We start from the raw sequence: 15,220 nt of genomic DNA on the forward strand, positions 1-15,220 counted from the left end.
AATTGTGAAAGTGTATAATATTAATTTACCCCAAAAACAGAAAACGCAACTGGTGTTTTTTGAGTATGTCTTAAAAAAAATCAGTGACCTAATATGATATCCCTTACAGCCTGTGGGGAGGTTTAGAATGACTTTAATGCTTTATTTGCTTAACTGAGGTGCTGATACAGAGATATTTGTTGTAAACAAAGGCTGCAAAGTGCTATTTCCGGAGACAGGGAAAAACAGGAGACAGACAGACTGCTTGGTTGATGTGTGAGAGCTTGTGTAAGCCAATTGTGTCCTCGACACACACACACACACACACACACACACACACATAGTTTGTCTATCCACCTGCTCTGATTCAGGTCAGGGTGTCTTTGCGGTGTGAAACTCCAATTAGTGGGCCAAAGGATGTTGAAGATTACAGATGGAAACTAAGTCCCTAATGTTTATTTAAGGTCAGAGAGGTTGTGGAGTCAGAGGGCAGGGATTAGATGGAGGTCTGGAGCACTGGCAGCATGCAGCTGCCCTTTAGCAAGTCAAGATGAAGCGTCTGGGATTCTTTATGGTCACCTCCAAGTGGAAAATCCCCATGTTGTCCTTTTTCTTTTGATCTCTTACTTAGATTTAGGATTTCAAGTATAAACTGGTTGAATTCTATCAGATAGGTGGCTCCATTTGTTAATGATTGAGGGTTTGAGTAATCATATTTACATAATAGGGGAGCAGAAATTTCCACTGGCCTTGTCCTGTTGTTTTTCTTCAAATGGGGTGAACAGGCAGTCTCTTGCCCTATAGCACAACAAAGCAAACCTTTTGGGCACAGCCCTTTTGTCCTAATGAGTTTTCTGACCCTTTCTCCTTGATCATGTGAGCCAAAGTTGTTTTGAAGGACGGCTTTGTCTCGGATTAACCGGCCTGTAATTAAAATCACCAACTGCAAGAGTCACAAGGTCAGAGGACGTGTAGGTGTGCTGCTGCATCTCAGATGCCTCGTGTTACAGAGCTGCTTCAAGAAGTCATCGCCTTGATACTGTGTGAATCTGTTTGGCACATGACATGACAGACAGTTGGTTGTTATTTAGGCTATTATGGACCGTCGTCACCAGTTTTATTGCAGATGATTCAAAGATATTGATGTTTGCTGTGAAATGTTTTGTATTATTAAGCATCACCAAGAATATGGTTGCAAATACAAGTATTCTATTAGACATATCCTTCACAAGATAATGAAAATACTGTAGTGTGAAAGGATAACTGTAGTAATACAGTGATAAAGCCACTATGACTCAACACTGTGTAAGTGATTCTTATAAGGAAACAGAGACTGATGCAAAACCGGTTAAATGACCTAAATGTTGGCTCCTTGTGCGCATAGCATTCCTTTCCCTCAACTACCCATTTTCCAAAAAAAAAATCAAAAACTTTTAAGTGCAATTGTAATAGTTTGCGACAAACGTGGAAGCACAAGAAGACAAATAATCTCCGCATTGTCAATCAGGGACGCTCCCGCAGTAATCTCCTGCAGGAACAAGATCGCACAGTGATTTCTTTGAGGAGTTCTGTAGCTTGCATGCATGCATGCGCATATCAGAGGGAGGAAAAATGCGCCGCGCTGGCGCCTCCTGACGACAGTTATGGGCTACTGCCTGTGCACAGAGCTGCAGGAGAGAGGGTCTTTCTCACATTTCCCGATTTCTCCCAGCCGAGTCCGCTCTGCCCGCTTCCACATCACGGCCGACAGCAAACCGAGACGACGTGAGCCCGGCGCGCTTAAATCACCACATTCAACCCGGGCGGCCTCGTGTGCACAACATCCGTGCGTCGTCACACACGGACAAGGTGAGTGAAAATCGACACGACCGCACGGAGCGTCGCGGTGTTTTTGCTATTTGGTAGGCGACCGAAAGCCTCGTCGCTCGGTCTCCCCAGGCCAGGCTAGTTGTCTGGCGCAGACGGAGATGAGGCCAGTTTTTTTCGGCCTGATCTCCCTCTCTTTCTCTCTCTGCCCACTAGCTGGGAACATAAAGCCCCGGCGTTGTTATTATGGTGGCGGCCCCTCGGCACAGATTTCACGCTAGTCCACGTAGCAGCGGAGATCGAGGGGCTAACGTTATTGTCGTGGAGCGGGTCGGGTGGAAGTTTGTGCTCAGGATAGAACCGCTCCGTGATTTTCACGGGAATTCCTTTATCAAGGGGGACCCGACGGCACAGCTCGGCACCGAGCAGAACTGCTTTCTACAACTTTGTGGCTCGGTGTGCACGGTGTTAGGAAATTATCGCCCTCCCATAAGTTTGCGCTATCTGGCCGCAGTGTTAACAGCAGACCTGTTACAGTGCTGTGGTTAAAAAGGCGAATGATAGTGTGCGTAAAATAACAGATTTATGCGAGTGTCTGCTGCGCGTGGCAGAGGTGGACAAAAGATTAGCACGGGAGTGTAACTAGTGCTTTAATATGACTTCATTTGATTTAGGTGATCATATTTTTTTCTTGAAACTTGCTTGTAAAAAGCTGTTATTATGGGATGTATCAGATACCTGTAGGAGTCATCTAAATGCTGGTGTTTGTTTATTGATTTTTCTAATTTACTAACTGTTTACAACTAATAATGTGAAGCTGATTAGGTCAAATTATTAACCAGATGAGGGTTTTTTTGTATTCTGAGAAACTGGGACATTTTCAAATGCACGAGAAAGGCACCCGGTTCTGATATGTTTACATGTGGCTTGGTGGTTGTTGTAAAAGGGCTCCAGCCATGCACAGAAGGAAGGCTCAGATACGATTTGTGTCTTCTCTCTGTGAGCCTGCTTTGTTGCTCTTGTCTGGCGTAAAATAGAGCAAATGCATGCCTCCACCAAGCACCGCATCCGTTAAAAACTATAAACACTTAAAAAAAAAAGAAAAGAAAAGAGAAAAAAAGGGGGGGTAGGCAGTCCAGACCTGCCTGAAATCTGTTGCCTTGGGGCGTTGGAGCATGGAAGTGTGCACCTCAAGTGACTAAGAGATTACTAAAGAACAGTGACTCACGCTCAGAATGTATTTGGCAAAGTCACAAGGACTTTCCCTGCATTTTGCCTCAGCTGCAGAGCAAATTTTTGCAAGTGAAAAGCAGTGCCCTGCTGATTTTATGTATCAAGAGATTCATTTGACCATTGCTTAACTTTTTTTTCTTTTCCTTTTTTGCTATTCCCAAGCCATGTGTTGTTTATCAAATGTCCCACCCTGCATCTGTGGAGAGAGAGAGAGAGAAAAAGTGGGGCTTATTCCATTTGCAGATTATAATTTTTTAAGGAGTAAGGTTGCTGTCATTTGTTTGTCAAAATTTTGTGGAAAGCCGGATCCTAAGTTGTGTTCTATTTATCCGTGCCAACTGTTTGTCTGGTTGTTCTAACCCTCCATCTGACTGCTCCCACTGGCTGCCAACCATGCTGTGATCTAGCGCTTTCAGCTGATGAAGGCTGCCACTGCTGCCGCATCCATTTGATCATATATCAACATCTTTTCACTTAGATATACCTGTGAAACAGCACAGCAGGGCTACAATGCCTACACGCGTGCACACACACACACATACATGCAGGTTGATAAAATAGCGCGGGTATGATGCTGTATGACAGATCGCGTCACCGAGGCGCGTCTTGAGCGTTTATCAGAATGAGGCATGATCACAGGCAGTATGTCATTGTAGATTTTAAGGTTTTAACAGGGAACAGAGGGAGATCGGCTGTCGATCAGAGGCTCCAGCCCTTCGTTGTTGCTTATCTCCTTGTAGAGGTGGATGTAAATTTAATTGTAAGCAGTAACTATCATCACATTTAAAGCTATGTGCAGTAATTGTTGGGAGCTGCAGGGCCCAACAACTTGCCAGCGCTTGTATTTTTCCATGTCACTGCTCCTTGTAGCTCCACTCTGTGTGTGGGGGGCAGACCTCTCTTTAGTGTGAGGCCGAAGCCAGGCATCTTTCCAAACTCAACTCCCCCCCCAACAACCCTCAACCTTCTCTGCTGGTTATAAGCACTGCTTTGTGCCACAGAGCTGCTCCCTATGGTTTTTATTCACATATTACTACAACACCACTAGCTCCACAAGATACTGGAATCTGCAATTGGACGTAAACCCAGCTAGAGCCTGCTGTCTGACAGACAAAGTCAGATGTTCCCTCATTAAAATGAAGCTTTTGGATTAATAAGCCAGAGTTCGAGAGGCAGATTGCGCCACTGTAGCCTCTAAAAAGTAGATTGCGTTTAAGTGTCTTTTCTGTCCCGGAATGTGGAGGTGGCATTTTTGGGCTTAGGCTGGGCTACCATGAGGCGTATTGGAGAGCAGGAGCAAAGTAAATACATTTCAGACAGCGCAGCACAACCGAGTATTAGCAAATGATCCGATATCATCTGTAATCCTCGGGAAAACCTGGAGAGTTGTCTTTGAATGGCGCTAGCGTCCATCCAGACAGTTGGCAGGCGGTAGGGGTGTCCACATGTGCGAGTGGCTGGCGAGGCTAGCTGAATGCTACAGTATGCAGGCAGATCAGATTACTGAACGATTAGCCATGGCCTCCCATCCCCGGCCCGGGGAAATGATTTTCCACTGTCATAATTCCCTAGACTGAATTACGCAGGCCAGTGACTCAGAGATACTCCGTACTACCAGCCCAAGTACCGCATGGTATAACTGTTGCTCTCTGGGGAGGGGAGATATGTTGTGACCCTTGTTGCACCAGAGCACAAAATAGTTTTTTTTTTCTATTTGAATTTCATTATGAGCTCCGGGACCTGCTTTCATGCACAGATGGCAGTGTGACCTGGCTTCAACTTCGGTTGCACAAAAGGTAGAGTTCAGCGTGGTGTTTACTCTTTAGCTGGCAGTGTGACGCAAAGGAGGAAAACTGCCCTCAATACAATGAACTGTTCCTCTATTGTGATGCGTACTAGGCTGATCGGCGATGAGGCAGTGCGAATCAAGCAGGCCTCTAGTGGAATTTTACTGAATGGAAAGCGGAGGGGGTTGGGGGAGGAGGGTGGAAGAGAGTCGCTGGTGGAGGTAGGACCATGTTTCCGAGGTGCATACCCCCTGAGGCAGGAATCCGATACATTCCAGAGGATCCTGTATCCAGACAAATAATGGTAACTGGGGTGTTGTGTTTCATCAAATGACACATGACTGGAGTGTAAGTGCTGGGAAATTAAGACCTATGTCATGGGCTTCGAGGTAGCCGGCTCTGGTTGCCTGAGGGGTCAGAATGTATGCCAGAAAAGCAAGACAGGTCATGAGATATGGCAGGGAACAGGGTTTTTTTTTTTTATCACACCCATTTCCCCTTACCACTGCTAAGATAGAGACATTTACATCTCTTTAGGCCATTTAGTTGACATGCTCATCCAGAAAAAGATACAATGAATGAATGACGTAGTAGGAAAAACATCAGTTGTCTTTAGTACATTAAACTCAATTGTGCTCTGATTAGGCCCACAGCGGGAGTTATACTGAACAAAGATTGGCTGTTAAATTGCTTCTAATGAATAACAAAAGAGCCTCGCTTGGCTACCCTCTGTATAAATTTTGATAAGAAGCTGTTTCTCAGGTCCACGGGCTTCTGAATATTGCGTGACCTTGCTCTTCGTATGGGTTTTTACATCTTCACTTTCCTCCAGATCAACAGCACTAAATCAATGGGTTTAATTTTCTACTTCGAGTGGAGAGTTTTCGTGCTCTCCAGCCCCTAAGCTAAAGGCTATTTATACTGCAGACAGAGAAAAAGTATCTTGTTTTATTTAGTGGTCAAAAAACAAGCTGTCGGGTGTTAATGGACTTCACCTCAGCCTTTCCGGTGGACCCTTGGGGTACTGCGCGTTCGTACGCTCGGCGAGGGAGCTCTCGGCACAGGCCTGTTAATGAAGCCATTTTCAGAGATGGAGAGATGCCGTAATGGGAACGCACCACTTCACCGCCGGATATTTTAACCCCCCCATCCTCATCATAAGTGCTATCAGTCATCGGATATGATTAGATTTTTTTCCCTCCTTTGTCCATTTAGATGTTTGGTTTGCTCTTTTTTTCCAACTGAGTTAGAGATCTGTCAGTGATTTGTCTCGGTGTTGCTTTAAGAAATGCTTTTAACGCATCCAGGTATTTTAAATTTTAAGCCCATCTTACATATTACACTAGAAATCAATAATGATTATATTTTGAACTATAGGTTTGGTGCTTAAAGCTCATTTACATGAACTTTGAGGGAAGATAGGTAACGGTAGTTGCCGTGGTAGTGGAGGCGGGGATGAGGGTGGTTGTGTTTATTCAGTTGCCGTGGCCCCGGCCGTGTGTGACTGCACTACGCATACCACAAACATACTCTCACCTGCTGTAGAACTGGCATGTGTGCACGCTCTCACGCATGCATGTCTCAGTCTGTATACAGTTTAGTTGCAAATAGCATCCATCCCTTACTCTAAATAGAAAAGTTCATCTATTTGCATGTATGTCACTGAGGAACAGGCAGTAGGAGAATTTAAGGTTTAAGCAGGAATTTTGCAAGATTTACCAAATACCAAATATACATTTGACCACTGCTTTTCATGCATGTGAATATAATATACTCTGGGGCAGCACTTAATAATTACACTTTTTTAAAATTAATCTAATGATTGTTTTTTAATAAGTCAATTAATATAACAGTTGTTCCAAAGGTTAATATGTATTTCCCCACCTGAATACTGCATGTCAGTTATTTAATCATCACCTAATTTCACTACCTGCCCTGTTAGCACATTAATAATAATACTATTATATTAGCCCTAATAAATAGGACGCCTAATTAGAAAAGTACTGGTCCTAAAATTCAAAAGTATTGCTGTGACACATTGATTAATTGAATTACTTTACGTTACAGCAGCCCTCTCCTTGATTTATATTTACATTTTTTTTTTACTCGGATGATTGTTGTCATAACCAAATTGTTATGACATAGATTAATTTCATTAGTCGGAGTAATGTGCAGTTAAAGTAATCTGTGGGCAAGGGAAATAACAGAAATGATTTACATCCTCTACCAACAGTCGTTCATTTAGGCCATTTTCTCGAAATCAATTTTAACGCGTCTGCTACTAACAGAAGGGTTTCTCGTGTTTATAATCGTAATGTACCGTGCTTGGATGAGGACACAAAGTAAACAATACTGTGTCTTGCGCTTGCTGCAGTCTTGACAAAGCACTCTTGGATGCTTTTTCTTCAAGTGCCTGCGCGTAGCAGTCGTACTTGTGATAAGCCATTTTCAATTTGCAGTGCTTGTAGAGCGTCACGTTGTTGGGTCTCTGTCTTAGTACTCACTATAAGTGATCATGGGTGAGTTTAAGCTGCAGCTTGTTCTCCACTGGAATGCATTGTCTGGGCTTTGATTGCGTTGATTACTTGCACCACCCCTAATGTAGTCTCTTGCTGTCATTATAAAGTACTTCCCTTTTATGTTTGTCTGACTACAGGCCACGGAAACTACTTTAGTCTCTGCACTGCATTGTTTTGGGTCCCAGTAATCCACCCACCAAGTGTGAAACAAACTCAATGAAGTAGCTTTCACGAAAAGCAAAGACCACACATATCACACAAGTACAAGCTCCATCATTTTTTTCTTAATCATGGAGTGAGAATAAATTTAGAATAACCTTTCCAAATTCGGGAGCACTGCGGACTACAGCTGCTAACATGCGCACAAATTGTGACCTTCACAAAAGGAGGTGTAGCAGGTTGCATTAGATGTACTTAAGCGTACCAATTTACAGATAACTGACAGTGTAATCAGTGTCTGTACTGTATTTTGCAGTGCTCAGGCCTGTGTTCATGCTGTTTGACAGCTCTTCCTCGAGCCTAAACAAGATCACAGCTTTGACCTCACGCTGTCAGGCAACCCGTGTTCTCTGTTTGCCAACTCGAGTTTATGTTTACAGCGCTGTCACGATGAGCCGTGATACTGTGAAAAAAAAAAAAAGCGGGCAGTGAACACCTACGCAAAGTCAGGTAGAGGTTTTAGTTTTCCTTTGTTAGCCTGTAATGATAGTTGTTGTTCGCTGGGATGGCAATACAGCATAAGAGCAGGCAGATCTGTGGCACGCTCTTTTCTGTTCTCCGTCCAGTTGCTTGAGAGTCGACCGCGCCAGAGTGGTGGCATCCCACCAGGACTGCATTGACTTTTGTAGGGCATCTGGTGCCCAGTGCCCCTGTTCTCTTCTTTTTCCCTCTCCCCCGTCTCTTGGCCCCAAAGCAGACGATTTTACCACATCACAGCAAGTCATCTGGTGTCCAGTCGGCTCCCATCTGCGAGTGTATTTGACTTCAGAGCAAACAAAACATTCTAGCATGCAAACGGCCGCTAATACATCTAAACAGCTCGGTACCGCTTTCTTCCTCCCCCTTCATCTTTGTTTGGAAACTGTGAGTCATCCTCAGGGTTATGGGTCATCTCCATATCAGTTCATAAAATCATACCGAGACACTGAGAATACAGCGCTACAAAGTGACCGCAGCTGATGACACGCCTCTTTTCCATTTTGAATTGCTGAGGTGGAAAGAATTGTGACGGTGCCGACCCCAGGTTTAGCTTCTGGCAGCTCCGCGCATACCCCTCCACTGATCCGAGGCGGTGCCACGTCTGCCTAGCCTGCTGTCTCTCATTCATCCTGGGTGGCAGAGAGATATGCGTCTGTCTGTGTGTGTGTGTGTGTGTGTAGCTGTCCCTGTCTGTGCAGGACAGGTGTTGGCGGAGGTTGGTCCAGACACAGCTGGGGAACCTAGACAGAAGGACGGCTGGAGACTGCAAATGACAGCAGGATGAATGAGCTTTGTTTTGCCAGGTTTTTGGCCAGTTTTTATTCAAAGGGTGCAGCTTCGAGAGGGGTCAGTTGTGACAGTCAGGCGACGTAACGGCTGGCCGCTCTCAGCGGAACGCGTACGGCAGCGAGCGTTCGGTCCTTGCAGAGAGGCTGGGAGGCTTGTTTGGGTAAAGAAACCAAACTGAAGGAACTTTAGTGGGGTGTGCGAGCCTGAAAACACAAACACAACCCTACCCCCTCTGTGGAGTGTTAAGTGCCCGGATATGTTTGGTGAATGGGACACAGGTGTCTGGGCCGGGCTGTATGTGCCTGGCCAGAGGTCTGTGTTTGTTTTCTCTTAGTAATGGCCTCCAACTCTCTGCTGCAGCTTGACCGAGCTCATTGGCTCTCAGTGGGCCGAGATGGAACCTCCCCCCTTCCCTTTTCCCCCCCCTAAACTGTAGGACTGAGTAGTGGATGAAATAGAGTCAAGAATCTGATAATGATATTCATGACTGGGATCCTGTGAATATACATTGAGCAAGCCTGGCACTTTTTTTTTTCACCTTTATTCTTTCCTTTATCCCTCCAATGCCTCTGATCTGCCCCAGCAAAGCAGGCATTTGAAGTTGTGAAGGCTCAGGCTTTTGTGTCGAGTCCTCAAAGTGCTTATGTGACAGGTAGAGCAGAGCTGCAGGGGAGTAATGTGACTCCACTATATGGTCCAAAACCTCCCCATTTGCCATCTTCCACACCCTTGTTTCCCATTTTCTTCCCGCACGCCAGCTTCATCCCCGTACTGACGTCACTTTGCTGAGCTTCCCTTTGTTGAGTGCTAGCCCAAAGGTGCAGTTCAGGCTTTGGGGAAAACACGCACACACATATATACACTGCTGCCACAACTCTGTGTCTCCCCTGGGAGTGCAACAGGGTGAGGTAATGACTTGTTAACCCCTCAGTCACCTCCGTGTTTAGCCGTGATAGCGTCAGGAGTGGCAGCTATCATCACCCTCATCTGATTGTTTGAGTAACCCCTTGGTCTTTAGTTGGCCGCGCCCCAGCGCTGGTTTATGATAACCATAGAGTTCATGTCTGGCCTACATAACAGTCTCCCAGTTTCTTTCCCGGCCCTCTGCTTTCCTCCAACTCTGCTCTCGTTTCTCCCTGCCACCCTCTGTGCCATTGTCTCTGGTGCCTTCTCCTAAGTGCCCTGTTTTATTTCTTTATTTCACTCATCTTTATAAATTCCAGAATCCATTTCTTTTGCCCCCGGGCACAGTGGGTGATGGCTAGAGAAAGTGTAGCAAATTAAATTTTGTATCCCTATTTTTTTTTTCTCCCAGGACATTGTTAGGATGGAACAGCAGAAAGAGAAACAACAGCTTGAAAAGCTAGAGGAAAAAGCCCATTTCCCATGCATTACTGTCTCTGTCCTTAGGGTCTAGGATGGAGTAACACCAACACCTCTATCACTATTTTTTCTTTCTCTCTCTTTAATTTTCCTTTTTTAGTTCGCTCTTACTGCTGGTGTTCGCTCTCATGCGGCCTAACCTGAAGGTCTCTCTGCTCTCGCTACCGCCGCTAACACAATCTGACCCAGTTTATTAGTTTGGGTCTAGTGAATCATTAATCGAGGTTATCTAACTGCTCCTGTAATGATTCCGCCTGGACTCGCGTGTCAGAGCCTCTCTGTGTTTGTAACCAATCAAGCTCTACCCTCGTGGTTCTTGCTTGCACACATTTGTACTTTATCATAACCATCGAGCAAAAAAAAAAAAAGCATCGTCCCTCAAGCTAGACTATATGCTTAATAGGTGTGCTGTGCACTGTAATATGTCATTGTGTCAGGGCACAATACGAGGACTAAGTGCACTGAATGCAAATTAATCTTGTGGGATGGCAGCAGCTGAATAGAGTGCGGTTTTGGGGAAGGGAGGGACAGAAGAAGGGCTAACAGTGGCGACAGAGAAGAGAGGGAGAAAAGAGAGCATGTGAGAAGGAGGAGGAGGGGGGGAGTGGGATGTAGTCATCGCCAGGCCCATTCATCATGCAGTGCCTGCTGGGATGCGCTGGGGTCAGTCCCGCACAACACAATTACAGCCTGTTCTGGTGTGTTGTGCTCGGCTTCGCTGTGTTCCGACTGTGTTCTGTTGTCTTTTGTTAGATTTCCTCTGTTCTGATGCGCTCGTCTTCCTCCCTTTGCATGTTTTCGCTTCTCTGCTCTTTTCTGTCCCGTCCTGTTCAGTGGCAGATTTTGCATTTTCTTTCTTCTTCTGTTACATATTTTTGAACCTGCTGCTCAAGTTATCACCACAGCAGTTCTTTGAGCTGAACATCTCAATTAGCTACACATTTGTTGTGTTTTGTTTCGTTGAGCCTTAAACTCAAATTTGTCTTTCTGTGTCTGTTTTCCTTTTTAAATAAATTGCCATGTTTTTGTTCGTGCGGTGTAGCTCGTGTCTTCCGTGTCTTGGGCTTCCTTTATCCACTTGAATTGCAGCCACTAGCTTGATTCATGTGATTGACAGGCCTGGCTAGCATGGGGGAGTGAGATGCTAGTAACCATGTTGTTTACCCTGCCTGCCCGACAGACTTCTCTGAGCCTACAGATGTTTTCAGAAAGCCCGACATATGTTCTGTGTACTCTTATGTCAGTTGGAAGCATGTCTGATCATGAGGATGTCTCGGTCTTTTTGTCCTTGACTGTTTTCCATGCAGGGAAAAAGTTTTTCAGTGGTCCAAATGTTTCATAAAAAACATTGTGCAAGGATATTTTTGCTTATTTATGCTCACTGGCTCCTTTATTACCAGGTCGGGACCCCTTTTTTTCTTTCAGAATTGCTTCAGTTCTTCATGACACAGATTCAACAAGGTGCTGGAAACTTTCCTCAGAGATTTTCCATATTGACACGATAACGTCACGCAATTGCTGCAAATTTGTTGGCTGCTAGTGATGTGTCGGTCGCGAACGAAATGGCTCTTAGAGCCGGATCTTTGACGTAAACAATGGGAGCCGGCTCCTTATCGCGAGCCGTGGGTTTTTTTTCTTCTTCTTTCTCTCACCCTCTCTCTCGCACTTTTTTTCCGCTTCACTCCGCACGCCAGCCTTGTGCTTTGCGCTGGGCAGAGGGGGGAGGGACGGTAGTTACACTGGCAGTAGCACAGGAACAGAGCGGGAGGGAGAGACAGAGAAAGAGAGCCAGGGACAACAACGTCACATTAGAAAGGTATAGTAATCATCCATAACTATTTTCAGTTGCGGATGATAAAGGATTCAGAAAGTTTATTCATGCGGGCCCATATGACAGAGAATGTGCATGTTCTTTTAGTTTTCATATTTTAATTTATATTTAATTGTGTTGTGGTTTGCTGTGTTTTGTGTTGTTTCACTTTAAATTGGTTTAAAAGGAAAAAGCTGAAAATTTATATAGTTAAAGGTTGAACTGTGACTTGTTGGTTTTTGTATTATATGATTTATTTATTACATTTTATGTGGAGTGAATAAATAAAAGTATATTTACGGTGGCCCCTAGAGACAAAGCACGTACAAACTTCAAAACACGTACGAACTCTGAAGCACGTAAAACTCCAAAACATGTAAAAACTCCAAAACACGTAAAAACTCCAGAAGCACGTACAAACTCTGAAGCACGTACAAAACACAACAGAAGTGCTCCAGGATGCTAGGCGCAGTGTTGAGCTTTTGTTACCTAGTGGCTACACAAGCCAGGAAGTACCAACGACCGGATTTGGTGTGTGGTAGTAACAGGTAAATGAACTTTTTTTTTTAATTATTTGAATATATATGAGTGCTTGTGTATAAATACACAAACAATACACATATGCTTTCAATTGTGTAATTTAAGTGATCTAGGTAGCTCTGATTTGGAAGTTCAGTTAACTCTAGGAATGTGTTTTGGAGTTTGTACGTGCTTTGTCTCTAGGGGCCACCACATATATTTATATATAAACATATATAAATAAAACCACTTTTTTTTTTACATTAGTAATTCCTTTTGTGCATAATTTTATATTATTGTTAATAATAAATTAATTAAAGCAACAAAACAACCCGAAGAGCCAGTTCGGAGCCGAAAGAGCCGGCTCTTTTTAGTGAGCCGAGCCGAAAGAGCCGGATCTCTAAAAAGAGCCGGAAATCCCATCACTATTGGCTGCACATCCGTGATGCTAATCTCCTGTTCTGCCACATCCCAAAGGTGCTCTATTGGATTGAGATCTAGTGACTATAACGCTGTTTGAGTACAGTGAACCCGTTGTGTTCAAGAAACCAGTTTGACATGATTTGAGCTTTGTAAAGTGGTACGTTATACTGCTGGAAGCAGTTATTTGAAGATGGGTTATATTTGCGCTCAGCAAACTTCCTGTTTTATACGTTACAACCTGAATGCAACCAGCTGAAAACCAATTGTGTTGAGTCCTCTCGATTTGTACTCATTGACAAAGGCTCATTCAGACCGATTGCAACATGTTGGCAATCTGCAATATGCAACTTTTTTCAGAAAGGTTGCCTCTTATCAGGCGATTAAACGTGGCTGCAATTGTGCAGCACGCTTAAGCTCTGGGTAACCATTCAATCACCACAAGTTGCAATCAGTCGGAGAATGTGGGGAAACAATCAATATAATCACCAGACATCCACTTTTTATATTTTTTTAATTATTTTTTTTAGTGCAAGCAGGTTGCTGTCCCATTTACCCCTCATGCGACTGAGCCATTCACTTGCTCTGAATTAAGAGGTAGCTTAATTGTGTTGGATGGATTTTAATTTAATGTAATTAATCAGTTTGCTCTGCTGATATTCTCTCAGGATGGTGGTGCAGGAGATAAGTATTTTTATTTATTTAATAAAACATTGATGTTTGGCGTATCAATACAACATCAACACGCAAAATATCATGATGCTATGTTGCACCAATTTTTCTTTTGATTTGTTTTGGGGGTGTTTCCCTAACCCTGGTACATCAGAGGTTTCTGAAATGCTTGTGAAATGGCATGGTTGTTGGTGCCAGGTCGTGTGTCCGAAGTCGCTTAAATCACGTTTCATATCTATTCTAATGCTGAGTTTGATCTTCAGCAAGTCGTCTTGACCACGTCTACTTGCCTAAATGTACTGAGCTGCTGTCATGTGAATTTCTGATTAGGCAAGGCAAGTTTATTTATATAGCACAATTCAACAACAAGGTGATTCAAAGTGCTTTACAAAGACATTAAAAAAATAAAAACATATAAAAAGGATGATTTAAAATAGATAGATAAAATCAGTAGTTAAAATGTAAGTTTTAGAATTTAAACTTAAAAATGAAACAGTGCGAATTTGGTGTTTTATTCAAATGCAGCTGAGAACAGGTGAGTCTTCAACCTGGATTTAAATAAACTGAGTGTTTCAGCTGATCTGAGGCTTTCTGGGACTTTGTTCCAGATATATGGAGCATAAAAGCTGAATTCAGCTTCTCCGTGTCTGGTTCTGACTCTGGGAACTGATTAAAAAAAACAGATCCAGATGACCTGAGTAGGGATGGGTATCGTTTAGGTTTTATCCGATACCAGCACCAAACCGGTACTTTTGAAACGGTGCTCGAACCGGTGCTTAAAGAATGAAGAACACAAACTTTGTCCAAAAACCTCTCATGTTTAGCTGTTTTTTTGTTAAAAGATAACAATGTTAGCCTTTTCTGCAGCTATAGGGCATATATGGTATCACTCTTGGCTGGAAGCAGTGCTTAATCAATGGAAAAAAAACACAAACTTTGTCCAAAAACCTCTCATGTTTAGCTGTTTTCCACTTTTTCTTTGGTCATTTTAGGCTTTTTGGCCAGGGTGAAGGGAGTATCTGCCATCAAACAAGAAGACAACTTCATGTAACTACAACGGTGTTTGCTAGTTCACCTTACATGCATTAATTTAATAACGTGGTTAGCCTACTCAACGTAAATTACACACGAACAACATTAAGCTACTCACTCAGAGAAGAACGGCTGCTGCTGCCATCATCATCCGTCATCATTTCTGCTACACTGGCAGGGCTAGGGGACAGGACTGTACTCCTCGGGTTCTTGGGGGATGTTGCTAACTCCGCGTCCAATAACAGGCAACCCACCCGCAGTAGATGTGCTCGGTGTGAGGTCTCGCAGCAAGCTATCAAATACAGTGCATTTCTTGGCTTTTAACAAAATGCTATGCGTCGCCAGGTGTTTCATCAGATTCAAGGTGTTACCTCCTTTGCACAGTATCACCTTAAAGCACTTGTTGCAGGCTGCTGAGTTTGCATCTTTTGCTGTGAAGTACAGCCAGACTTTTGACCGCTTCGCCTTGGGCATTTTTAATCTGTAGCTTTGCTCTAAAAGAACGTACGTACCTGGGCCCGCCTACTATGCTTGCAAAGGTGAAATGATTGGCTGAAATCCAAAGTGTGTGA

At 43.9% G+C, this 15,220-nt stretch overlaps 1 protein-coding gene across 2 annotated transcripts in view; it reads left to right on the forward strand.

Annotated features, from left to right (window-relative positions):
• The first annotated feature begins 1,584 nt into the window (after nucleotides 1–1,584).
• Nucleotides 1,585–15,220, forward strand: part of ndst1b (N-deacetylase/N-sulfotransferase (heparan glucosaminyl) 1b) — a 51,236-nt gene continuing 37,600 nt past the window's right edge. For both annotated transcript variants that reach the window (XM_084944964.1, XM_084944954.1), the window contains exon 1: nucleotides 1,585–1,827. The gene's annotated coding sequence lies outside the window, so the exon portion shown is untranslated. The remainder of the gene's footprint in view (nucleotides 1,828–15,220) is intronic.

This window comes from Perissodus microlepis, chromosome 2 (assembly GCF_051167445.1).
Source record: "Perissodus microlepis isolate ML-2025 ecotype Zambia chromosome 2, ASM5116744v1, whole genome shotgun sequence".
NCBI lineage: Eukaryota > Metazoa > Chordata > Actinopteri > Cichliformes > Cichlidae > Perissodus > Perissodus microlepis.